This window comes from Pseudopipra pipra, chromosome 7, assembly GCF_036250125.1.
Source record: "Pseudopipra pipra isolate bDixPip1 chromosome 7, bDixPip1.hap1, whole genome shotgun sequence".
NCBI lineage: Eukaryota > Metazoa > Chordata > Aves > Passeriformes > Pipridae > Pseudopipra > Pseudopipra pipra.
Window position 1 is genome coordinate 36,971,660 of NC_087555.1, and position 25,233 is coordinate 36,996,892.

General features: G+C 41.7%; 1 long non-coding RNA gene across 1 annotated transcript in view; it reads right to left on the reverse strand.

The window, feature by feature from the left end:
* Positions 1-23,071, reverse strand: part of LOC135417460 (uncharacterized) — a 78,460-nt gene extending 55,389 nt beyond the window's left edge. Inside the window, exon 1 of the long non-coding RNA XR_010432048.1 lies at positions 22,674-23,071. This is a non-coding gene — a long non-coding RNA (uncharacterized LOC135417460). The remainder of the gene's footprint in view (positions 1-22,673) is intronic.
* Positions 23,072-25,233: the final 2,162 nt, after the last annotated feature.

A 25,233-nucleotide genomic window follows, 5' to 3' on the forward strand; every position in this document is an offset into this window, starting at 1 on the left:
ACTGAAAACAAATTTAAATATAAGAAATGTGCTGGCTTATTTTTTGCATGTTGTAAATACTCTTAGGAACGGCATGGGGCCTTATTAAGTTTGAACCTCAGGTCTTTCAACTTCCTCGAGAAAAGAGAACAAATGGTAAAAGCATGAGGAAATAAGTAACCTCTGTGATTTCCCACTTCAGTTCAAGCCCAGAGATTTTTGTCAGTTGTTATTACAGTCATATTTCTTTAACACCTTTAAAAAAGAAACAGCAAGCAAAAGGTTTCAAAGAGAGAGGTTGAGCCAGCACCGAAAAGTTCTGATTTCTCCAAACATGAGGTAACCCACTGGGCAAGGAAGATCTGTGCTTCCTGCAGACCCCATTGCCAGCTCTTCACCACGGAGAACTTTTGATTATTTTCCAAACTCGTATTGAAATCAACTGGGTTAGTCACTTTAAAAAGAGACCCCTCTGTGCTGCTCTGCAACCCTGCAGCCTTTTGTTAGGTTTTGGTTTTTGCACACTCTTATTGCTAGATATTGAACTATATAAATACCTACACAAATATCAGCAGAAAAGCTGCAGTAGGACAATAAAGAGATAACTATTGCTATTTATTTACTTTTTTGCTGCTGTTCCACACAACGATGTTGTCATTGCAACAGTTTTTTTCCCATATTTTGAAGAGGAAATTGATAAACCCCCTAAGAATCTAAAAGGCATTTATGCTTCAGAACTACATTCAGAGTATTATTTGGGGGGGGAGTGTTTTTTTGGGCAAGGGTTAGATGTGATTATTTTTGCATAGAGAAATTAGTACTACTCTGAAAAAGGCAGATGACCTGTCTTTCTATTTTTCAGCATAGACTAATCTAGTAGTTCACTTCAAAAATAGGAACCTTGAAAGTGCTTAGGATTTCGGCAGTGAAATCCCCTTCAAGGTGGAGTCAGCCTGTGGGCAGGCAGTAGGTAGCTTAGCCTGTAAAGCTGTGTCCTGCCAGCTGTTTCAGATGGCTTCCCATGTAGCTCAGAGCCTAATTGCAGAGCCTGGCATCTCCTCACCCAGCCCAGACCTCCTTGCTGGTGCCATGTCTGAGCCACTCCTTCAGGATCTCACAGCAGAGGCACAAAGCTGCGAGTAGAGACGGCAATGGGGAGCCCAAATTAATAAATATATATATATGTATATATCCAATCATGGAATTATTAAGACTGGAAAGGACCTTCAAGATCAAGTCCAACTTTGGACTGAATACCATCGTGACCACCAAACCATATCATGAAGTGCCAAGTCTGTTCATTTTCTGAACTCTTCCAGGGATGGTGACTCCAGCACTTCCCTGGGCAGCCTGTTCCAGTCAAAGAGACACAGAAACACAGAATATCCTGAGTTAGAAGGTACCCACAAGGATCATCAAAGTCCAACTTCTGGCCTTTCACAGGACAACCCCAAGAGTCACACCAGGTACCTGAGAGCATTGTCCAAACAACCCTTGAGCTCTGTCAGCCTTGGTGCTGTGCCCACTGCCCTGGGGAGCCTGTTCAGTGCCCACCACCCTCTGGGGGAAGAACCTTTTCCAAAAATCTGACCAAACTTCCCCTGACGATTGTTTTACCATTTTTTCAGTGAAGAAATTTTTCCTAATATCCAAACTGAACCTCCACTAGCACAGCTTGAGTCAGTCTCTCCTCATCTTGTCGCTGGTTGCCTGGCAGAAGAGGCTGACCCCCACCTCCCTGCAACCTCCTTTCAGGCAGCTGTAGAGAGCAATATATTTATATATGTACTACCTCTGAAAGTACCTCATTGACATCTGCCTGCAGAAGGCTGTGTAGCCCCACTGACAACTTTTCATAGCCTACAGGTTTCCACCACAGCTGAAAAAAAAACAACAAAAGCATAGACTGTGAGGATCCTGTACCCAGAAAAACCTCAGTCCCACTGTTGAATTTCTGAGATACCAAGTTATTTGCCATTCTTTCTGCCAAATTGATGTAAATCCTTTGGTGACTCAGTGTACTTGGAGGACTGGTCACAGGTTCAGCCTCCATATGGACCATTCACTTAAGAGTTGGACTCGATGATCCTTGTGGGTCTCTTCCAGCTCAGAAAATTCTGTGATTCTGGGATTCTGACTTTGGGTGGACAGGTTAGATGCTGCCCATCCTGAGGCTCTGCTGGAGGTGAAGTTTTACAGGATCTTTGAAATAATGATGGGGAGCACAGATATCATTTAAATATTGAGCAGATAGATATGTTCATCTCAGTTTAGCTGCATAATTCTGGTGACTTTAGTCACGCCTATTTCACACAAAGTGAAAGTTTTGTTTGGTTCCTGAGGAAGAGCAGTGAGCAAAGGAGCAGTGGGGATGGTCAAACACTGAGAAATAGGTCTGGAAACACGTTCAGTCATGAATAAACAACTGATAAGATGATTCACTGCGATGCACAGGTGCCTAACATTTGCTGTGTGGGAGCACAGGGTGGTGACTGGGTTGTTCATCATGCCACCGAATACGGAAAACTTTCCTGGCTTAATGTTCAGACTGTGTTATCCCCTAATTTTTCATGAAGTGCCATCTCACATTGGAAACTATCAGTTATCCAATAAATGAGTAAGCAAAACCAACTGCATATGAGCCATAACTTTCCCTTAAGGATGATCAGCCAATCCCAAAAATGCTAATCAGGAAACTAATTACTGTTTTTCCGGGGACTACTTACGGGTCCCATCCAGAGGCAGCTTTTTGGTTCATAAGGAGAGGAAAGCCATGTAAAAGGGAGCCTGGATATTCTTCAATAAAATTCTGGAGGAGGGGGAGGCCCACTGCAAACCACCACAGTAAATATTATACTGGATAAGGATTAAGGGATGGCCATGAGAGCTTAAAACAGAGCAGGGAAAGGCTGGGAATGTTGCATCCCCCAACATTACATTAGAAGATGGCAGCTCCCACCGCCCCCTGCATCACCTTGGATTTAAAGTGCTGCAAACACACAATGCACTCCCTAAAACTGGCTTCACCTCACTAAAACAGGGTCCCAATTCCCCTTGCCCAAGCAGGTTTTGGTGTGCCCCTCACATGGCATAGCCTGCTACCTCCATCTCTGAGTGCACAGCTCTGCTTGCTCCAGCTTTGTGCCTCCAGCTCTGCCTCTCTGCTCGTGTGTCCACTCTCCCAGACTGACAGTCTTGGAGACAGAGCTCAGTTTTAGTTCAAAACCAGGTAGACAACTCACTCCTTAAAAAAAAAATAAGAAAAAAATCATCTACCACTCATGGACACAAATGAAAACCAATGATGGGATAATGATAGTTTAGGGGTCTAGGGGCCAAATTCTGCTCTCAGCTACCGTGTTTAGGTTTGGGAATAAATCAGCTGAATCCAGCATGACTCAGAGCAGAATTTGGCTCTAAATATTTTAACTGTAGCATGACTTTGTTGTCTACATGACTGAATCGCCTTAAGAAAATCAGTGCCTCCTCTTTGCCTTTGCCAGTGGGGCCGCAGTGATCCTTGTGTTTGTTTAAGGAACACTGCATTCATGCCTCACCTCCTGCATCTGCACATCCTGGCCCACTCACCTTCCCTTTTGTCTTGGGTGCTTTGCATGCAGGAGCGTTTAACTCTTTTAACAATTAGTGCCAGGATTCAAATCTCATGTTTTATTTCTCCGGATTTCCCAGTCTCCTGAGGGCTAATTATAAATGTTCTCCAAGAGCTCCACATCAGATGCTGGGGAGTCCACACGGACACGAGAGACACGAGGCAGGGCAACTTCATCAAATGCTCTAACTGTGACTAGAGACAGCTTAATAGCAACAAATATATCTGGTTGTCCTTCACAAAGACCTTTCCCCCAGCTGCTTAGAGATACACGTTTATCTCTGGTTTTGCACTGTCAGGAAACAGGTGCTTTTCTATTAATAGACATGATGCAGCGAGGCAAGGAGAAGGTGCAGCACCGTCTGAAAACAGGTGGTCTAGAGTTGAACAGTTTATAAACAATAACTAATCACTCAAGACCTGTAGCAGTTTCTAATGAGGACTATAATTACCAGCCAGGTGGCTGTAGTTAGAGGAATACATTGTTTTTAAACAGGTTACTTGACTCAACAGCAGTTTTACGGGAGGCAGGATTGTCTACAACATATGTTCCCTCTGCCTCTCGTTTCCTTCTTTTATTTTTTTCCTCTTTCTCCCTCTGTGTATGTAGGGATGGCTGATGCCTTCCGATATAAAACCCTGGGTTCTGTCACTTGTGATTCCACAGGCTTGTAATTGCTTTGGCTGAATCCTCATGATTCTGTCAGGGTTAATTTTTGGGAAAATTCAGCATAAAAAAATTGAGCTATTTTTCAGATTGACGGGAAAGAAAATAATTTTAATATGTTTATATTTACTATAAATATAGTTTAAAATATTATTTTAAATTATGTTAGAACATTAAAGTAGAGATAGGGCTGTTGCTGTGGCAAGTGCCCAACAGAGTTAGACAGAAGTTGAAAAGTGACGAAGGATGACATGCCCAAAGCCTGTTTCTTTAATTTATTGTTGATTTTAATTGGTCTAATAACAACTCCTTTTCCTAAAATATTTTTAACACTAAAAAACAGGTTTAATTATTTTTTAAAAACACTGGTGCCCCTCTACTTTTACTCAGGATTTTGGATGCTGCAGAGACAACATTCTCAATGTCAAGACAAATTTTACCATTCCACTAAGAATTCACCTAAATATGACCAAGACACAGCCCTTCAAATGCACTGAGAATTTGCAATGAGATTCACAAAAGGTTTCCCATGTAGGGAATGTTTCATTCACCTGCCACAACCAGTGCCATTGCCGGGGGCTGCTGGAAAAACCTCATGCTCTGGCTCTGGAGGCTGAGCTGTGCTTATGGAGCAGACTGCCCTGCTTGGAGAGGAATGAGGAGATGGGGGGGAAAAAGAGGAGATAAAAGTTATATAGTGAAGGACTTGAGGAACTGGGAACAAAAAGGGAAAGTCAAGGTTGCCACAGGAAGGCAAGAGCAAAGGCAAGACAGACAGAGCAAAGGGTGATGGGATTTCCAGCCAGTAAGGAATATTTTCCTCCCAGTCTCAGCCCAAAAAAGACCACCACAAGGTGGTCCCAGAATGGTTTGGGTTGGAAGGGACCTTAAAGCTCATCTCATTCCAAACTTTTGCTACGGGCAGGGACATCTTTCACTAGTTCAGGTTGCTCCAAGCCCTGTCCAACCTGGCCTTGGACACTTCCAGGGATCCAGGGGCAGCCACAGCTTCTCTGGGCAACCTGGGCCAGGGCCTCACCCCCCTCACAGCCAAGAATCTCTTCCTGATGTCTAATCTACAAATACCCTCCATCACATTAAAGCCTTTCCCCCTTTTCCCACCACTTATAAACTCATCTATGCCACAGCTCTAAATTTTCCAGTTCTGCCCAAGACTTGTGGCCAATTCAGAACAGTACCACAACTGTTGGCACAACTTCCAAAATTATTCTTAGCCCTTGTTTATTTTGCAATAATAAAGGGAAATCATACAAAGAAGACTACATTAAGGCTCCAGGCTAATTCTATTATGTCATTACAGCGTCAAGGTTGATCTCGAAGCTTGATTTGAAATGACAGGCTAAACTTAAGCACTTTCTTAAGTGATTTGCTGGATCAAGGCATATGTGGTATGATATGGCAAATCATTACAAGATCACATATTAATTTCCACGGGGCTTTCAGGTCTGTGTAGCTAATACAGCTTCCATGCCTCACTTGATGCAGTTCGGGAGGTGTGCAGTTAACCTGTCAGGGAACCATGAGGAATAAAGACTTGTCACCACTCCTATCCATGGAAGTGTCCAAGATCAGGTTGGACAGGGCTTGGAGCAACCTGGAATAGTGGAAGGTGCCCCTGCCATGGAGTTGGAACAAGATACTCTTTGAGCTCCCTTTGAATCCAAACCATTTAATGATTCTGTGATTAGAAGTCTGAATGACACCCTGGAAAACTGGGCTCTGACATAGTAAGTGAAGGCCATGAAGTTATTCAGGCCAGTTTCCATGAGGAAGAAGTGTGTACCCTTGTCCCCAAGGACATTTCTGTGCTGAGATGCTGAGTGTCACCCACTTTGATCATTTCCAGATTTGTGAATTCCCAGCTACACTGAAAATACCTTGATATGGGCAGTTAATTTATGGGAATGTTTCCATCTTAATCTTTCTATACTTCAGCATTGCTGGTCAATAAAACAGGATGATTCATCACAAGGATATTGCACAGCAGATTCATAATTTTGTGGAAGCAACAGTGACACACTCAATAATTTTATATTCAGTAATGGGTTTGGATAGTGCCATATAGCAAAGGATTATTGTGAAAGGAAACACAGGAGAGGACTACATTATTCTCAATATACCCAATTTGCAGTCTATTCAAGCATATTTTCAAGTGATATCAATATCTAGTTCCTACAGCGATTACTGGTTTCTAAAGATATACAGAGGGACATGTAATGACTGATGGTAATAACACCATATAAAAATATTTTCAGAGCCTGGAAATATGGTTACGATGGTGGAGAGTTGTTTGTTGTTTTGTTTTGTTGGTTTTTTTTTCAATAGCCTATTTCTAATCCTTACCCTCTTCTTCACCCTTTGGGAAATTCACAGTTTTGGTTTGGGCTAGTTATAAAAAGCAAGAGACAAACATGGCACTTAACAATTTTTGGTTGATGCTGGAAGACATAGCATCAATTTGTAAGGCTGTTCTCAGGGCTGCAATGAGCCTCCCTACAGCAGCACGAGTTCTGGTTTTGGAAAGCTCTTGTGTTTCCTTCTGAGTGCACGCAAAGGTCAAAGACCAGGTTAAATGCTGTATCTTCTTTATAACTTAATTTTAGCCCATTTTGACATCTTCTTTGTTCTCAGAGCTACCACTTTAAGTTTCCTCGTGATGATGGCATCATTTATTGGAAAATGCCATAGTCTCAAAAAGGACTTATTGGTTTATTTTCTAAAGTTCAAAGAGATTTACATGTGGAGGTTTTCCACACTCAGATAGGTCAAGGTCTCTTGCTTGAAGTGTGAGACTGAACTAGACCAACTCCAAAAGCCTCTTTTCCCAACTCCTCTATGAAGTTTATGACAGCCAGGACTTCTCCTAATGATTCAAAGAAAGGAAACTGTCCATCCATATCTGAATCATGGAATCACCAAGGTTGGAAAAGACCTCTAAGATCTCCAAGTCCAATCATCAGCTCTGCACCACCACCATATTCACCACTAAACCGTGTCCTCAAGTGCCATATCCACATATTTTTGAGTCATTCTGAGAGATCTTGAGATTCTGTCTCAGTCATTGTTATTTTTCCCCTCCTGCTGACACACAGCGAGAGATGAGTGTCTCCTAAATGTTCATCTGTGCTCCCTTTCCTGCAATGTGTGCACCCAGTCAGGGAGTGCTGGATAACGCTTTGCCTCTATGAATTGTGAATTCAGGAAGGGCAAATTTGCTGCCTCTGGATTTTTGGATGGGGGTTGAGATGGATTAATTATATGTCAAGAGGGACTTGAGCAATAATAAGTGACTTTATGACTGTCTTTACCACTTGGTGGAAAGGTTACATTTAAAAATTGGCTTTACTGCACTGGATTTTAGGTTAAGTTCAAAATGCAGCTTCCGCTGTTAGAACTGAAGGGTCATATAAAATTCATTGCAATAGAATATTTATAAGTATCTGGGATATTTGTAGGAAACACAATAATGGGAGAATCAGAGCTCACAGATAGAAGGGGGAATTGTTAAATGGCAAATAAAAGCTCCATTTTTCCAGCACTTAACCCTACATATAATAATAATTATTACAAATCTGAGCAATGATTAAATTTCATTCTGAACCCTGGTTAAACGTATGTGAATGGAAAATGATTTTTCTGCTAATAACTTGTGTGCTGTGAGCACCGAGAGGAGGATTGATGTGCATGCACGTCACACATCCCAGAGCCTTCCACGTGCCAGCGAGGTGCAGGTATTCCTGGAGGAGCTCTGGGGATCGACACGCCTCACTTCCCGTGTCTGGGGAGGAGTAAAGTCCGGTTTGTTTACAACCTCTTCTTTCTAATCACATAATTACGGCTCGGAAGGCAGATATCTGATAAAAGTGAGCAAGGTGAACCCGCAGCAGCTTTTGTTGCGGCGATTATCTCATCGCCCTCTTCTCCTGCGAGGGGCCGGGGTGCGTGTTTGTGCAGGGCTATCATTCACCTGGCTGGCGTGTGCCACCGCAATTATCCCCCTGAAACACAAAAGCAAACCGGCTCTCGCAGAAACACAGGCCATTCAAATGGAGGGGAACAGAGCAGACCTAATTAGCTTTAAGTACCTGTAATCCTGGGAGATTTTACCTCGCGATAAAAGCCAGGGAAAGTCCCTCAGGTATGAAGAATGAGAGCCCGGCCAGGTTGGCGGTGGATCAGGTGTTGTGTGTCAGCTCAGCTGAATGCAGCCTATTGATCCAGAAGTTGCCTGTATTTTCTGCCACAAATTGAATTTAAATTGCTTACATGAAGAAGACATCTGGCAGGTTAAGGTTTACCTGTTTCATGTTTCAAAATAATTTTCTCCACCAGCAAATAGGTAGGGTAGAGCTCTTTTGGAAATGAACCAAGCAAAGCTTTTTCAGAGATGGAGACACGGTTGTTTGCAATGCACAAGCTTGAAGTAGGGAGTTGATAGATGAGGTATGTATTTCAAATTATTAAAATAATAAAGCAACAGAGTTTGCGCAGATTAAGTGTCTGCACCCTACATTCATTCATAATAAATAAAATATCTTCTTGCTGGATGAAATAATACATATAAAAAGGTATAGTTTTCCTTTGCATGAAAGACTTATTTGGTGGAGAGGAATTTGTTGGTCATTCAGGTTTTCTTGTTGTTTATTTGTTTGTCTTTTTGTTTTTCCAATTCAAGCCTGCTATGATCAATAAAATTACTACTTTATTTGTACATGGTTACAATTTTTTAGTTGTTTTATATAGGTCAGTAACCTAAAGTCCCCTGCCCATGGCAGGGGGTTGGAAAAAGATGATAATCTTTAAGGTCCCTTCCAACCCAAACCATTCTATGATTCTATGAAATAGAGGTCACTTATTGGAGCTTGTTTTGAAGAACAAACTTATTTTCTGAATATTTTTGGAGGGATTTATCCACCTACGAGGTGGTCACCCAGAGGTCATGTGAATATAACCCTTCTCTCCAGCCATCAAGGCTCTGAATCACCTTAACCTGCTTTCCTACCAAAGATGGTATCATTTTGAAAATCATTGTTCTAATTCCATAGGCTCACACCTGCAGTTTCTGATGTGCTTGGAGTCTTCAGCACTTAGGGAAGAATATAAAGACACCAAGACAACCTGGAATCTGCTTATTTTGGACCTTTGAATTAAGGTTCCAAATGGAACAAGTGTGTTCTGCTCTGGCAAATTAATATAAACACTAATATTATTAAAAGCTCTGTGTGTACATGAAAACAGCAAAGCCCGTTTAGGTACTGGAAATATAGGAAGAGGGAGGAGGAAAGCACCTTCAGAATAACAAGGGGCATGACAGAAACTTTTCAAAAATGTTATTACATGCCTACTAACTTTTTTTTTTAATTGTTTTTACTTAATGTGCCTGACAAACACAGGCCACAGCTCGTACATCAGCCTGTTTGTCTTCCTCATAAGGCGCCTTAGCTGCTGTTTGGACAACATCCATTTGATAATGAAGCAAGATGCAGGCTAGACAGCTGCTTTTTTCTCACTCATTTCACTCTGTTATTGGTTAACTTAGTGGAAAAATGTAAATTTTCCAGGGACTTTAGGTTGGAGGTACCCCAGCCAAGGTAGATATGTGCTTGACTTGAGGTCTAATTTAACTCCTGTGTAGTATCGACTGCCTTGGCCCACCGGGGACCTGGAGACTCTTCCTTTGCCAAAGGTAGACAATGGTACGAAAGTAAAGTGTAATAAATGCCCCTGTCCAGTCCCATGTCGATATCCAGCTGCTTTTTTTTCCCCCCTCCTTTTCTGCTGTTTTGAGTGCATCAGTATTTCACGTTTATTGTAGTGTGATGAAACACCTTTCAAAATGGCCAGAGGGACACTCAGCAGTAAGGCATTTAGGCAGTACAAATTGGAGTGAACAGGAGGACAGTTAGCAGGGAATATTTCTGAGGTCAAAGCAAGCTGAATTGGAGCTGAATCAGCTAAAAACAGAGTGGAGAACTGCAGTACCTACTGCAAAGTAAATATAGATCACATTCCTTAGACAAAATTGATCCACTGGAGGACGATAGGTCTTCCAGAAAAAAGAGGTTGTTACAAAAGAATTAAGTATTTTGCACTGATATATACACAAAGAACCCTTAAGCACAGTGGCCAGAGATGTATCAGCAGGGTAGTCCATACTTGGCCCTCACGTGAATAATTCACAGTGCTCTGCAGGATTTAAGGGTCCAGAATCCAGCATGGTCCTGACTCATATTCTGCCTGGTGAACAAAGCATTAAGCTTTAAGTGCTCAGCTGAGCAACAGTTCTCACTTAGGCAAGTGGAAAAATCATAATATTGCAGAAAAATTCAGGTGGGAAGGAGCCCCGGGAGATCCCTGGTCAGACCTTCTGCCCCAGCAGGGGCAGCTCTGGGGTCTGATGTGATTGCTGAGGGTTTGATCCACTCAGGTCCTGAAAACATCCAAGGATGAAGGTGGTACAACTAGCAAAGGTGAAAGGACCTCCAGCTCAAGTCTGTCCTCAATACTGGTGACTCCAGGAAAAAAAAAGGAGCAGAACCTTGGGTATGAAACCATAGAAATTTGTCAAGAACAACTTTCAGATTTCCTAAAGAAATGAATAAATTTTTGAAAAAGGTGATAGAATAAATGATTTTATGGGAGCTCTCCTCTCTCTCCATTGGCCCTGCAAGTGATCTAGATGATAATCTTATGTCTCCTGAAAAAATTGCCACCATTATGTGCAGAACTGTTTGAAATCAGCAAAATACTCATGGAGGAACACAGAATTGCAATTGGCTCTAAAGGTGCCATCATCTAACAGCTGCAAAAAATCATTTAGACCAGATTATACCAGAAGATGAATGTGAATAAATACACGTGGGTCCAAAAAACCACCAAAGATGTCTCTTCTACATTCCACCACAGGGATACAGGGATCCAAAACCACAGAGAACTGTACAGAATTGTGACCATAGTGAGGATTGTGGGAGTGGCAGTGGCTTCTAACTGAGAGAAGCTTTAGATTAGAGTTTAGGAAGAAATTCTTGGCTGTGAGGGTGGTGAAGCCCTGGCACAGGTTGTCCAGAGAAGCTGTGGCTGCCCCACCCCTGGAAGTGTCCAGGGCCAGGTTGGATGGGGCTTGGAGCAACCTGGGCTAATGGGAGCTGTCCCTGACCATGGCAGGGGGTAGGAAGAGATGATCTTGAAGGTCCCTCCTAACCCATTCTATAATTCTATGATACCTTATAGGGCAAATAAGAAGAAATATAGTTCAAAAATATAGAAATATTTATATAATATATATATTATATATATAAATTATTATTCTCAAATTAAAAGTTTAATGAACATATTTGTAAAAATGTCTTGAAACTATTTTTAAAAATGTCTTGAAACTATTTTTAAAAATGTCTTGAAAGCATTTGTAAATGTTTTCCCTTTCTTTCCAAAGATTAGTCTGGACTGAGCAAACACGGAAAGCAGTAAGGAGAAGAGTTGAACTCAGTGTTCTCCCCAAAGCTAAAGAGCTTGATGAACTTCTGCTGGGTTTATCTGCAAGCACAGATTGCCCTTCTCTCTGCACAGTGGCTCACCTTTCTTGAGGCACTACCCAGATACACATCTGAAATATATTGTGGAGTTTGATTAAACACAGCCACATTTAGAGGTGAATGCTGCCCAGAACAGAACTCGGTCCTCAAAAAAAATATTATAAATGACATTATATATTTATTGTGAGAGTGTACAAGGTTACAAGAGTGGTGGCACCATTGCTGTGAATGATTTTGTTCAAAGGAGAATGCCCAGGATAACGTGTGTCACGGGGCTGGGATTTCAGCAGCACAGAGGCAAGGCTAATAGATTTGCACGCTCAGCACTCCTCTGCCAAGAAGCCGAATTTTAGTATGGGAAATAGGCCCCTGCTCAGGATGGAGCAGTCCTGGGGAACCTCAGGGGTCCAGGCAGCACTGCAATTTTTTATTTATTTTTTTTTTCAAACAGGAGGTATTTTGGAGGCATGTCCACAATGGAGGGTAACGTTACAGGGGGCTGGATTTAGCTGGAACCTGCAACTATTGGAGTTAAACCTGCTCACATTCAGGACAGCACTGGCTTTTGACAGTCACTGGCAAAACTGGGCTTGGTTGGAAGCGGGAGAAAAATCACCAGAAGAGGAGAGATTAGGTTTATGTATAGTTCATTTGTTGGTTGTTTTCTATGTGAATCTCCTTAGATTTCTGCATTCTGTCCTGAGTGAGTACCCTGAGTTTTCAAGGGTAGGTAACTTTGTGATTGCAATACATTTTCCCATTTAAAAGCCATCAGTAAAGTGAATGGGGCTACTCTCCTAAGTGCTTAATGCCTGATGTAAGAGTTGCATGATCTAGTCCAGAAGTAACACAGTTACCTCAATTACTGCAGTCCCACAAGGCCATTCACAGCAGTACTTAGGAAATGTTGGAGGCTCCGGCTCTGGTATTATAAACTCCTCAGGGCAGCATGACTGCACACAGCATCTCATCAGGAGTTAACAAACAAGTCCTCCATGAGGCACTAGCCATTTTTTTGTGCTAGGCTCTTATTTATTATTAATTTATTTATTTATTTACATCCAGGAACCATCCCAGTGCCTTTAAAAGCTCACGGTCTCACCGTGTCGCTCTCCTAAAGCAGCGCGGCACAGCGAGATGCCCTGTGCACTTTTTGTGCTTTTCTTTTTTTTTATACATTGTTATCAGGGAAAAATATGTCTTGCCATTTCCCAGGGGGTTCCCTGGGACTGTGTCTCAGTGTGAAAGGGCACCATGGGGCTGCCTCGGACAGTTTTCTTTCAGTAAGGTTGGGGTTTTGTTTTGGGGTTTTTTTTAACGTTCCTATTGTAACCACTCTGCTCCGCTGCTTCACTGATTTACCAGCTGTTCTTCTGCGCTGCCTGAAGTGGACTGCAGAAAATCTGCAGCTGAACAGCTCAGAAATAAGCAGCAGATCACGGCAAGCTTGAGAAAACCATGAATGCATCTTTCTCTTTAGACATAATGGTTTGATTCTCCGTCGAGCGCTGCGGGCACAACGTGCGGTGTTTGTACCGGTCCTGCCCAGGCAGAAATCACCCTGCAAGGTACCAACTAGGGGATAATGAGCATCCCACTTCAGAGCTGCTGTAAGGACTGCAAAAAGTGCAAGAAACTTGTTTTATTTTGTTGTTAGTTATATCCACGTGCAAAGCTGTGAAACTCTCCCAGGTATAATTTAGGCTGGACCTTGGTAGAAGGAGTTAATTGTCCTGGGAGCAGTGGGCTGTCCCTGACAGCGGTCGACTATCACTCTGTTCCACAAGGGAATGACAAGATTGAAGGCCCTTCCAATTGTTTATCTTTTTTTCTCTGTAATGCCCCAGAAGGCATTATTTCTTGTATGGCTTCACATGGGGAAAACGAAGCAAATGAAGAAAAAACATCTTTTCAATGACAGTTGACAATATATCTGCAATGGGCTTCTGCTCAGCTAGAAGTCCTTTTTAAAATATATGTTATAAAAATACATGTATCTCATAAAATAATTCTGCAGGAATGTGAAATATGTTTTGCAAGTTGAAGTGGAATCATAGACAAAATGGAGAGAAAATACAACAACCAAAAAAAAAATCCAAAATATCTAGAAAAGTCATTTTACCCAAGATGAAGGATTGCCTGCTCTTCCCGAGAAGTCTCTCTAGCTCCTCTTAAGTAGTTTTCCTTCAAATGATACCAGTAAACCTACAGATTTGATATCAGTAAAATTCTTTGCCAACTTACAGTTCATAATTTCTTTTCTGGAAGAGGAGGAGGAGAAGTAGCAAGAGGAACATCTGAAAAAATAAAAGCCTGATGCATGACTACTTCCATAACCAACCCTTTTGATTTCTTCATTTGAAATATTGAGAGCCTGAAATGTCATTCAAATACACTTATAAAAAGTAATATGATAAAAATATTAATGATTGAAATACGTGGTGAAAACTTGAAACGGGTTTATTTCATTAAACTCTTTTCTGAAATACTCGTATTTACTTGGTTCTAATTCTAAAACTAAAAAACTGAACAAGTTTTTCAGCTGAATCAATTATAATAATTTTATTTTCATTTTATCTAATTAAATGAATGTGGTAAATTATACTTCACCCAGTCTGACAGGAATGTCATATACAATATAATTCCTGAAGAGATATGTAAAGTTATTATTTCACTTGTATGTTAACTATGTTTTCGTACATATGATCCATCAAATCTTTGCCATATCAATTTTATTGACCTTTAGATTATTTTTATGGTTTTTTTTATATTATCTAGACTTCTTTTTAATCTATTTTGAAGATTATCATTTCCAGGTGCACTTCAAATTTTACAAACACTCTTTTCCCATGGAAGAAAAATCTATACCCTTTTTTAGCATCCCTAATGATGACAGGTATTGCCTACACATCTACTGATGAGAACTTTATACACCATCTGCTTAAAACCTGGTTGGATTCAGCTGCAGCATTGCTCCACAGACAGATCCTGCTGCAGCTCAAGGTGTGGTTCCTAATTCCCACCCTGCAGACCAACAAAGGGAGGCTCAAAGAAGTTAAACAACATCCTTGAAGGCCCCAGAATGCAGAATCCAAGCAACACAGCCCTTCCCTTTCAGCATCCTGCTCCAGCAAGCAGGTTGTTCCTACTACCCTATAACAACCCAAACCCACTGTTTCCATGAAAAAAAAACACAATGAAAACAAGGAGCCACCACTTTTTGAGAAGTTTACAACCCCAGTTTCAGTCTTTCCCAGCACAACCATTGCTTCAGTCTCCATTTTTCTCTCTCTGGGCAATGGAAACTGTAGTTTCTATATTTAATGTATTGAAACTGCCTGGTCTCCAAGGTAGCAGGGGTATCTATATCCACTAGTAGAATACATTTCAGGCTCAATCACTTTGAAAGCCTGGATAATAGAGGAGCACTTGTACTTTGGATAACAAAGTTATTTCCTTTAACATCAACAAGCTGCTCGGCTAGTAACTGCATCAGGCATTGATTTTGTTAGCCTGTTTGTAAGCACTGTGGGGGCCTTTTTAGCCGATAAAACTAAAAAATTTGCAGATCATTCTTCATGTGCTTTATTTCCCAGAGCAGAGCTGACAGGAGAAGCTGTATTAATTTCAGCATGGCTGTTTTGAATGTCAGTGGAACATCTGTAGGACCAGCCCTGGATCTGTCGACTTCAACCTCCCTGTTTTAAGATAGATTGAAGCCTGAACTCACATCTCCAGCCAAATTTTGTACCTGGCTCCTATTGGGATTGTAAATGTGCAATCACTTCCCAGACTTGCTGCTTAGATCCATGCTAATGGTTTGAACATGCAACTGGATTCAGATGTGGGCTTCTTCCTGCTATACTCAACTTTATGTATTTCAGCGGGCCAAATATCTGCCTATTTACTCATTTGTCACTACCAAGTGCTAAATTAAAAGTACCAGAAGCTACTAGTTATATATTCCCTGGCCATATTTTACTTTTTCTTGTAAGAACTGCTTGATCTACATTTTTCCCTTACATCATGAGCTCCCTCTGAACAGCAGCAGCACCGCAGTGCCCAGCACATCCCCCCTCCTGCCCCTCACCATCTAACTCCTGTTATCAGTAATGGGAACTAGGCATGTCCAGGAAAATGAAAGCAGATCCCTCAGTGTAAACTTTTTTGACAGAAGTGTTCGTAACAACTTTTCAAAAAAAACCCAAACCCGTGTCTCGTTTATTTTCCCCTTTCTTCCTCCCAGCTTTCTGTCAGTCATCAATCGAACAGGAGACAACTCATTTCATTTCTGTGACACACAATGATGGACTTGTGTTACAACCCTGACTTATTTTGAGAACTTCAATTTCTCAAGCTGAAAGCCTGAATGTCCCATGCTTGGAAGGGCTATTGATCTGATGTAGATGGACAGCTCAAGAGGAACTGATACATTCCTTACAGCAATTTTTTTCTGACCACTACATAATGTAGACTTTCTGCTTGTTTGTTGACATCTAAAAACTTTGATTCTGTGATTTAACTGATACTCTTTTGCCGTTTCTACTCAATATTTCCCTGCACTATTTGATGTGGGAGTTATTTATTATCTACTACCTGGAATGGAAAAGCTGCTTCGCTGTGATAAAATGTACGAATTCATGAGGCGGCGGGAACCTATAAATGCACATCACAATAGTACAGCTGCAAATGTGGGGCACTTCCAGATCCTAATCCTTCCTGGTGCCTTGTTCCTGCAAGGAACAATATAATGTCACCATGAAACAGGTGATATTGTCTCTCCTGGGACAGGAGGGATCAGCCATTACAAGCAGGAGTGACCACCTCGTGTTTGAGCACAGATGGAACAAAAGCTTGCAGCATAATTTAATCAAACAGGCTAATTTTGCTTCAAAGCAGGATAAATGCCAGACATCCATGTCTTTTCCTTTCTGGGTGTTTTCCCCAGCTTTGCCTCAGCTCTCCTATGTTTCTTCTGCATGGACAGCAGGTACCTGTCAAGCGTGGGGACGTCACGGCGATGGCAGAGCCCCAGCACTGCTCTCTTGGCTGTCTGCAGGTCACAGGAAACAATTCATTCCACTCCTAATGATTTATATAATTTCTTTGGACTCACTCCTGGCTTACGAGGTTTTCTGCTTTTTCTATTATAGCCTAGAGAACCAAAGCAGAGTCTTTGACAAACCAGGGGGCAACTCCTCAGCCAAGGTAGCTCTTTGTGGCAGAATTAGTCTGTGTTCATACCAGCCCAGAATCAGTCCCAGAGCTTCATTATCAGCCTTGCCTTTAAAGGAGGGTCTCCTCCTCCTCCAAGACTAATTTAGAGCAATGAAAATTAAACTGCATCTCATCTAATAGTCAAAAAGATCTGCAGAAATTGTCCTCGTTTAAATACCATTTCGACTCTTTTCTGTCACAGCAGGGTAGTGTATCCATTTTTTTTTGTTCTAAAAGCCAAATACTATTCAAACAAAAGAGTCACTTCCACGTTAATTATATGAAAAAAAAAAAAAAAAAGAAAGAGGAAAAAGAGAAAGAAAAAAGCCAAACAAGAAAAAAACTAAAAAGGGCATTAAAGCATTTTTTGAGGACTTAAGATTGTTCAACTAAGGCACGATGTGGTCTTAGACCTTTACTCTGTGAACAGAGTCAGGCTTCATTCTTTGATTTGGTGCACAGGATCACAGTTTGTTATGACTATATTGGTTATAATTTTGTTGACATTTGAACAAAGTAAGGCAGGAATGAGGAATAGAGGTAAGCAAGGTTGCTGCAGAAAAAGCATCTGTGATTCAGCTGATGGGAAGACAATGTGAGTACCTAAGAGTGCTAAAAAAACCCTAAATGGCTTGTTCCAGCCCAAAATCTCTCTGTGTTACCATTGGGCTCTTTATTTGTGTTAAATTCATGGTGAATTAAGAACAAAGAATTTTGGGCTCTTGGGGTATTAAGGACAAGGACATTTTTAATCATAATTGCATGTTTAGAAATGATGGGGGTCAGGTTCTCTGCTGGTTTAACCCTTGCACCAGCAGATTCCAGCTGCTCTCATCTGGTTAGTCCTGAATCCCACCTGGGCATTTAGGTGCCTCTTCCAACCTGGACTGGGAGAATTTATTATCAAAACTCAATGTTATGGGATAGCAAGGCAGTTCAATCTTCTCAAGCTTTTTTCACAGAGTGACCTGTATTTCAATAACTGTCCCTTTTTTCCCCATCACAAAACCACCACCTCCTGTACCAAATCCCACATAGTATCTGTCACTGGCACCTCAGAGGAGCAAAGTATTTGCAGAGATTTCAGTATTTTCCTGTTAATAGCTTCTTCCCTTTCCTGCTGGAAGATACAGGGGGCTTGGGTCAAGGCAGTTTTGTAAGTCCCATCTTGGAAGGCCAGAAACATCCCTACCAGCTGCTCATGCCATGAGCACAGTCACTTCTTAACATGGAAACCTTTTTCCCTGGTGAAAAGTAGCAATACTCTCAGCTTTTTCCCTTGGAGGCACTTTTCCCTTCTTCTTCCCAACCTCACTTGTTATCCTGGATCTCCAAGGTACGAAAGGAACCTTGGCAAGGCATCATTTCTGACAGGCCCCGTGAAACCATCCCTCCACAATATGGAAAAATAATAATAATAAAAAAAAAAATGGAAAAAAGGTGGAAAAAAAAAAAAAAAGGTGGAAATTCCTGGTTAAAGCCTCTGCCTGTACAAAAAGCATAACAGCTTGTCCGAACTGCAGCACGATGACTATTGCTGTTAATGCTTCCAATGACATCATTGTTTTCCAAATTACAGAGTGCAGGAGACTGGTTAGGGAAGCTGAAGAGAAGAAGCTGAAGGCAGTGAGGGTTTAAAGGACATCAGAAGCAAAAGATGTTTCTTTAGATCATCTTCCTTATATTTCACTAATTCCTTTATGTACTTGCATTTGGGGTTTTTTTGGGGGGGAAAATGTTATTGCAGCAACATCCAGATAAGTAAACCTTAAATGCCACCAGACCCACCTCAGATCCCTCTGTAACTTTACTGTTCCCATTCCTGTTCACACCCCCCCTGTACTGTTACTTTTGTGTGCCCAGTCAATCTCCCAGCTTTCAACCAAAGTGATTTTTGAAGTAAATATTGAGCCATGAGGCACAAAAAGCATTACTAAAATACAAATGCATTACTGAAATACAAATGCATTACAGCTACTGCATTTTCACCTTACATAAATACAAGGAGCCTTTGTCAAGTTTTCTGTTTCAGAAATACAGGCTGTTTACTGCCTGGACACTCAAAGGGCTTTTTCCTTCCCTTTAGGCTCCAAGAAGATTGACAAGCTGCTTTTCCAGGTGCTGGAATAGTGCAAAGCAGTTGAACCATACCCGTGGATAGTGGCCATCTAACTCATAGGGCCAACAGTGTGTTTTCCTTTTTGGCAGTGCTTTTATGGAATAGTCTTTTGTCCTCATAAAGGAAATTCTAATTTGTCTCACTCTCAGGTAATGGTCTATAACCATCTGGCTGAAGTAAAATATAGAACATATATGCATATATATGTATATATATATATATACATGTTCACATTTTTTAATGCATGACACACACCCATGCTGCCTTCTAAGTTAACTCAAGAAAAAATAAGGGCATTTTTTCCTGTCCTGTTAATGCCAGAAAGCCCCAGCAGAGCTGCAGGAGAGAGAACTTTTACAACACAGACACTCCAGACCAGGTTCCAGCTGTCGGAATTTTATGTCCTCGAGATACTTCTGGAATAACAAAGTGTCATACACGTCCCTGCCAGTACACGAGATCAGCACATGAGATCAGAGGTACAGATGTTGCCTCCACATCCACCCACTGGCATCTTATTATCAGTCCAGTTCGGATCCTCCACCCATTCCCAGCCAAGCAGGAAGTCAGGAGCTGTAATTTGTGAGAGTGAGCTGTATAGCAACCATTTATCTCAAAAACAAACCTCTGCTGGCAGAAACTTAAGAGGTAAATGAGAATCTTATGAAGGTTTTCTGTCTTGGCACATGTAGGTAAGGAGCAGGGAATGCTGTGATTGCACAGTCCCGTGAGCAGTGGGACTTAGAGGTGAAGGAAGGGACAGGGATTAGGATTGGACACACTAAAATGTGTTTTAGGTGACCGACAACACATCGCTGGTGACCAGTCAAAGGTTGGACTCGATGATCTTGGAGGACTTTTCCAGCCTTAATGATTCTATGATTCTATCCTCTGATTGTTTTGGAGAAGGGACATCACAGACCAATGCACCTCGTTTCCTTCACCCTTTTTCTTATTACAAAAATAAGTGTTGAGTGCGAATTCAGGCTTGTGGGTGCTGTGAGGGGAAATGCCACACCGTGGTGGGAGGGAGGCAGAGGATGGTCAACCTCTGCCTCCACCCACAGGGACCAGCACTGCCAGACAGCCAGGCCTTTCATTTAGGAACTGATGAGCATTAGTCACCAGGGCCAGGAAGGAGATCCCTTGATATCTCAGGCCATCAATGGATTTCCAGCAGATGTGTTATTTCTACTCATTTAACGTGTCAATCTTATCAGCACCATGCAGGGCACATAAAGTTGTAGAGAGGGAAACAAGTCTGGGAGGAAGGACTGAGTCAGGGTATGTGCTGTATTGTTAATTACTCAGATAATAAATCCAGGAAGAAGGTGAGTTTGGATTCCTTGTCATGCAGGCTGGTATTCTGGCAACTGGGGAAAGACATCTGCTGAGCCCAGCCCTGTGCTGTCTGTGTGGATGATCACACCTTCCTAATGAGCATCTTAAAGCCCTTCCTGAGCAGAACGAGCTTAGCTTGGCTCTAGACCCCTCCAACAGCTTTAGGGACCAAGAGGTTAAACAGCTCAGAGGAGCCTGATCCGGGTCTGGTTGGGCTGAGCCCCGGGATTCTGGTCCCCATGAGGTGCTGGAGCAGAAGGTGGGTCCAGCTCAATCATTCCCATACCCCTGAACTACCTTAAGGAGGAAGGACAGGAATTTGCCTGTTATGTTTTTCCTCCTTTGCTGCAATTATGATTCCTTGCTTAAGTTTCCAATCTTTAATTGGGTTGGAAAATTACAGTCACAGCACAGGGGGGAGAGAAAAAAAAAAATCCCAGCTACTCTGCCTGACTCAAGCGTCTGTTTTCATTTACTACCCCGTGCTCCTGAGTTACTTTGTTAGCTAGAAGAAAATAAGGATATGTTGAATTAAAAAGATGTTCTGCCCTTGCTGGCTGCTCTGCCTCTCCATGTGCATAGCGAGGTGCCCAGGACTGCCTCTGCAGGGGAGTTTGGCCCGAGCAGCTTCATGTGGGAGGTGATATAAATAGATAAAAGCCTCACTCATGGAATATAAACTTATTTCTGCGTATACCTTCCTCACTGGCACACAATGTAATGCAATCTCTGTGGCTCTTTCTTGCCAGAGAGGCCCACTCACAAGTTTTCTGTTGAGCACAGCTATTAATGTCGCACTTTTGTTCCCAGGGAAAAAAAAAAAGTGCCACTACAGAGAAAACTGCTCAAGTTTCTATTGCACAACCCACAAATTCCAGTGAACGCTGTACTTGCTTAATCAAGTTCTCTGGTGCAATTAAGCAAACCAGGGAGGGTTAAACGTGGGTTTTCTCACACCTGCCTCCCCACTGGCAGGAGCAGAGTGAGAATATTTCTAAAGATGGAGCTCACTCTTGCCTGGAGTTCAAAAACCATTCACCTGATGGTAATGAAGGAGGCCAATTTAGCTGAAATTCCCCCTAAAAGAGGGGGAAAGGGGTCAGGAACCATGCCCACACAGCAATACAGAGCAATCCTGTGCTGTTCTACTTTAAAAGGTTTGAAGTGCATCAGTGATGCAAAGTTGAATTCAGAAAAATGCAGCCTGGGACTGCTGTGCTGCGTGCAGCTCTTCCCAAAAGCAGCTTCAAAAACACCAGTTCAGACACAGACAACTTAAGTTTAAATTAATAATAATAGCAAGATTCCATTTTAACCTCAGAATCCTTCTCTCTATGTTTTTTTGGTTTCGTTTGGGTTTTGTTTGGTTTTTGTTTTTTTTTTCTCAGTAAGTTCTGAGAATATCACACCTTGGAGGGTAAATCCTGGAGTTTGCTAAGTGCAAAGGTTTGGACTATTTACAGGCTATCAGATGGAACAGGCAGGTTTTAGCACCTAAGCTGGTGTTTCTTTGCTGAGCAGTGACAGCACTCAAAAATAGAGCTATTGTCTGATCCAGCCCAAGTGTCAGTGAGAGCTGCTCATATTTAATGCCAAATCAGGCTTTCACTCCTGACCATAGACTCTTTCTGACTTCAGATGGCAGCATATGATCCATAAATCCTGATGGGTTCCTATAGTTTAATGTATATTCAAGTTGATATTCATGGGCTGTGCCATGCTGAAGCCAAAAGCATTCCATGGTTATAACCCAAGTCAAACCATTGCTTCATAAATATCCCATTGTACCCTTAAAACACACAGGCCACGTATAAACTGGCTTTCTGTTAAAAAAAAAAAAAAAAGGCATCATTTACCACCCCTTTTCTCATTTTAGAAAATCACCAGACACGTTTGGGGACTGATAGACTTGGCTCAGCTACACACATCTCTCAGGGAGCATCGAGGCTCCAGTGTGACTTCTAATTCAGAAAAAAAAAAAAAAAAAGGAAAAGAATAAGCCACATGCTTAAAGAAATTCAGTTTAATTACTGTCTTATGGTGAAGTCTACAGTGGCAGAGTGAGAGGGATGATACCTTTCATTCACAACATTCATGCACAACAGTGCTAGCTCTCTTATTAGAGCTTTTTTGAACAACTTTCTCATGGGAAAATTGTGTCAAAGCCAGAACCCAAATATCTCTTACCTTGGTCCCTTGGCAGACCAGGCAGTCCCAGGAATAACTCCCCCATGCACAGCTTTCACCTCAAAAAATCAAGCCAGTGCCACTCTTTTTCCCTTTTATCATCATTAAATTCATCCTCAGTTATGAGAAAATGCAGTTCAGTCCTGTGACATCCCATGAAATTGTGAAGCTCTGCCTCTGAGCTCAAAAAAAAAAAGGGGAGGCACTCATTTATTTTCAGTCTGAGGCAATTGATAATCACCTGTGTGTTAGGATTTGTTTAGTGCACTGAAAATAACAAAGTTCATCCTAAAGTGCCAGCACAGGCTTCCATTAATCTCCAGCTCAGTCCCTTAAAGGAGGAAGTAACAACTCTGTAATGATAAGGCTCGTGGCAGCAGCCACAGTGCTTGAAGGTCTGTTCTTGTAAAGAAAATTTTTCAATTAGTTAAAGAAGCCAGGAGCATCGGCTTTCAAAAAAAAAGAGCTTCCTTATGAATCTTTGATCTCTCTCACTGTACCGTGTTTCTCATGAAAGACAGTCGTAGTGGCACTGTTTAAATAACATCTACAAAACAGTTCAATTTGCAAATCAGTAGGATTACAGTTTCCCTTGGAATCTTTATTTAAATGAAGCAGCAAGAATGAGCTGTTAAATTAAGGGCTTGTCTATGAGAGTTGTGGCCCACTAGAAGTGGCCAATACTTGAGAATAACAGGAGGAAAAAAAGCCACATGATTCATGCAAACTGAAAGCAGGAAAAGAGGCCAATTTAAAATGCCTGATCTCAGTTTTGGTCCTAGAGTCTCTAAACCAAATTGACTTGTTCAGGCAGGTTGCCCACCTCCTTAAGCATCTGTAATTAGTGTTTTTATCTTGGGATGGTGCTCTTTATTAAACCTTAATAAAAAATAAGCAATTTCTGAGCACACCAGAAGCTGGGCACATCCAGCTGTCCCTGCTGGAGAAGGGACAAGACTGGAGATGTCCTGGATATTATCTGACAATGAGTTACCAAACCAGACCTTGCTGCATGTACGTGGTGTTGCAGGTCCCCAGTTTGCACTGTGGGCCCCATGTTCCTCATTCCTTACTCCATCCTAATGAAGAGGCAGCAAAATCATCTGGGAAGGGATGGGGGAGGATGTCTCTTTGAGAGGCAAAAGACAGTCATAAAATCACAGAATGGTTTGAGTTGGAAGGATCATCTCATTCCACCCCCTTGCCATGGGCAGGGACATTTTCCACTATCCCAGGTTGTTCCAGACTGGTCTTGAACACTTCCAGGGATGGGGAAGCCACAACTTCACTTGTCTTGCCCTCAGCCCCCTCCATCCAGGATGATGTTTCCTATTGCCCCAAACCCCTTTCCAAGAGATGTCCCCAAAACCCTGATGCTTCTTCAGCAGGGCTTGGAAGGAGACCAAACCCTGTTCCCTGACTCCAGACTTTTAAAAGCCCAGACAACCACGGATCCTCCCTCTCTTCCACTGCAACAGGAGCACATTCATCTGATCAGAGATTTAGGAGTTATTACTGCTACTGCAAAGTGTGATGGCAGAGGTTACGTTCCAAAAATGTAAATGTCACTGGATTACATAATCATCACTTTAACTTTATTTTATATATATATATATATATACATACACACATATATATATATGTATGTATGTGAGATTCAAATTCCCAACATGCTCCTTCAGATTATCTATGTTTTTCAACGCTCTTGTGGTTGGTAAAGTGAGCACAGGTAGGTCCTGAGCACCCAGGAAGAGGCAGAAATGCCTCACTCAGGATCTAAGACATCAGGATTATTTTTTTTTTTTAGTGTCAAATGCCAACTAGATGTAGGATTTCTCAGTGCTTATGGTAAAAATATACCAGAGCATAAGAGCATATTTTGCCATAAAAAAATTGCATCTTGAAAGCATTTTTGACAGGGTTCCACTTTACAAGTTAATGGCAACATCAGAGATACAGGAGTCCTGGAATAAATGGAAAATTGGCTCCAAATATTAAAGACAGAGAGCAAGAAACCAAGAAAAGCATAGTCATAGATGGATGATACTGCTTTGGCAGGCAAGGTAAACAGTGAGGAAACACACTGCCAGATGCAAAAAGACTTAGATCATTAAAAGGGAAAGAGATGAAAAAACCATTCAACACAAATAAATTAGAACAGTATCACCAATATTGTCTGTCAGCATTTCTGCTATAAATCCTGGTTTGCAGGAGTGTATTCCACAGCTGAAAAAAATATCTCCTGAATGGAACTTGTCCTGCCAGATTCCTGGCCTGGATTATCGTGGATTTGTCTTCGCTAAGTTTTGTGAGACATAAATGGAAATTTAATTTGGATTCATGATGATTCAGCTCATACACTCTGTGCAGCAGCACTAGTTGGTGTTACCTGAAGTTTGAAGAAGCCTTCAATAATTATTTTTTCCCTTCTAGAAATAATAATAACCTGTTAGAGCTTAATTTGGGTTTTTTACATTTTATAACATCACTTAGTTTAAAATTATTCAACGTACTTTCAGTAAAAAATGTTAAGATGGGGCAAGAGAGAGCTGATGATGCC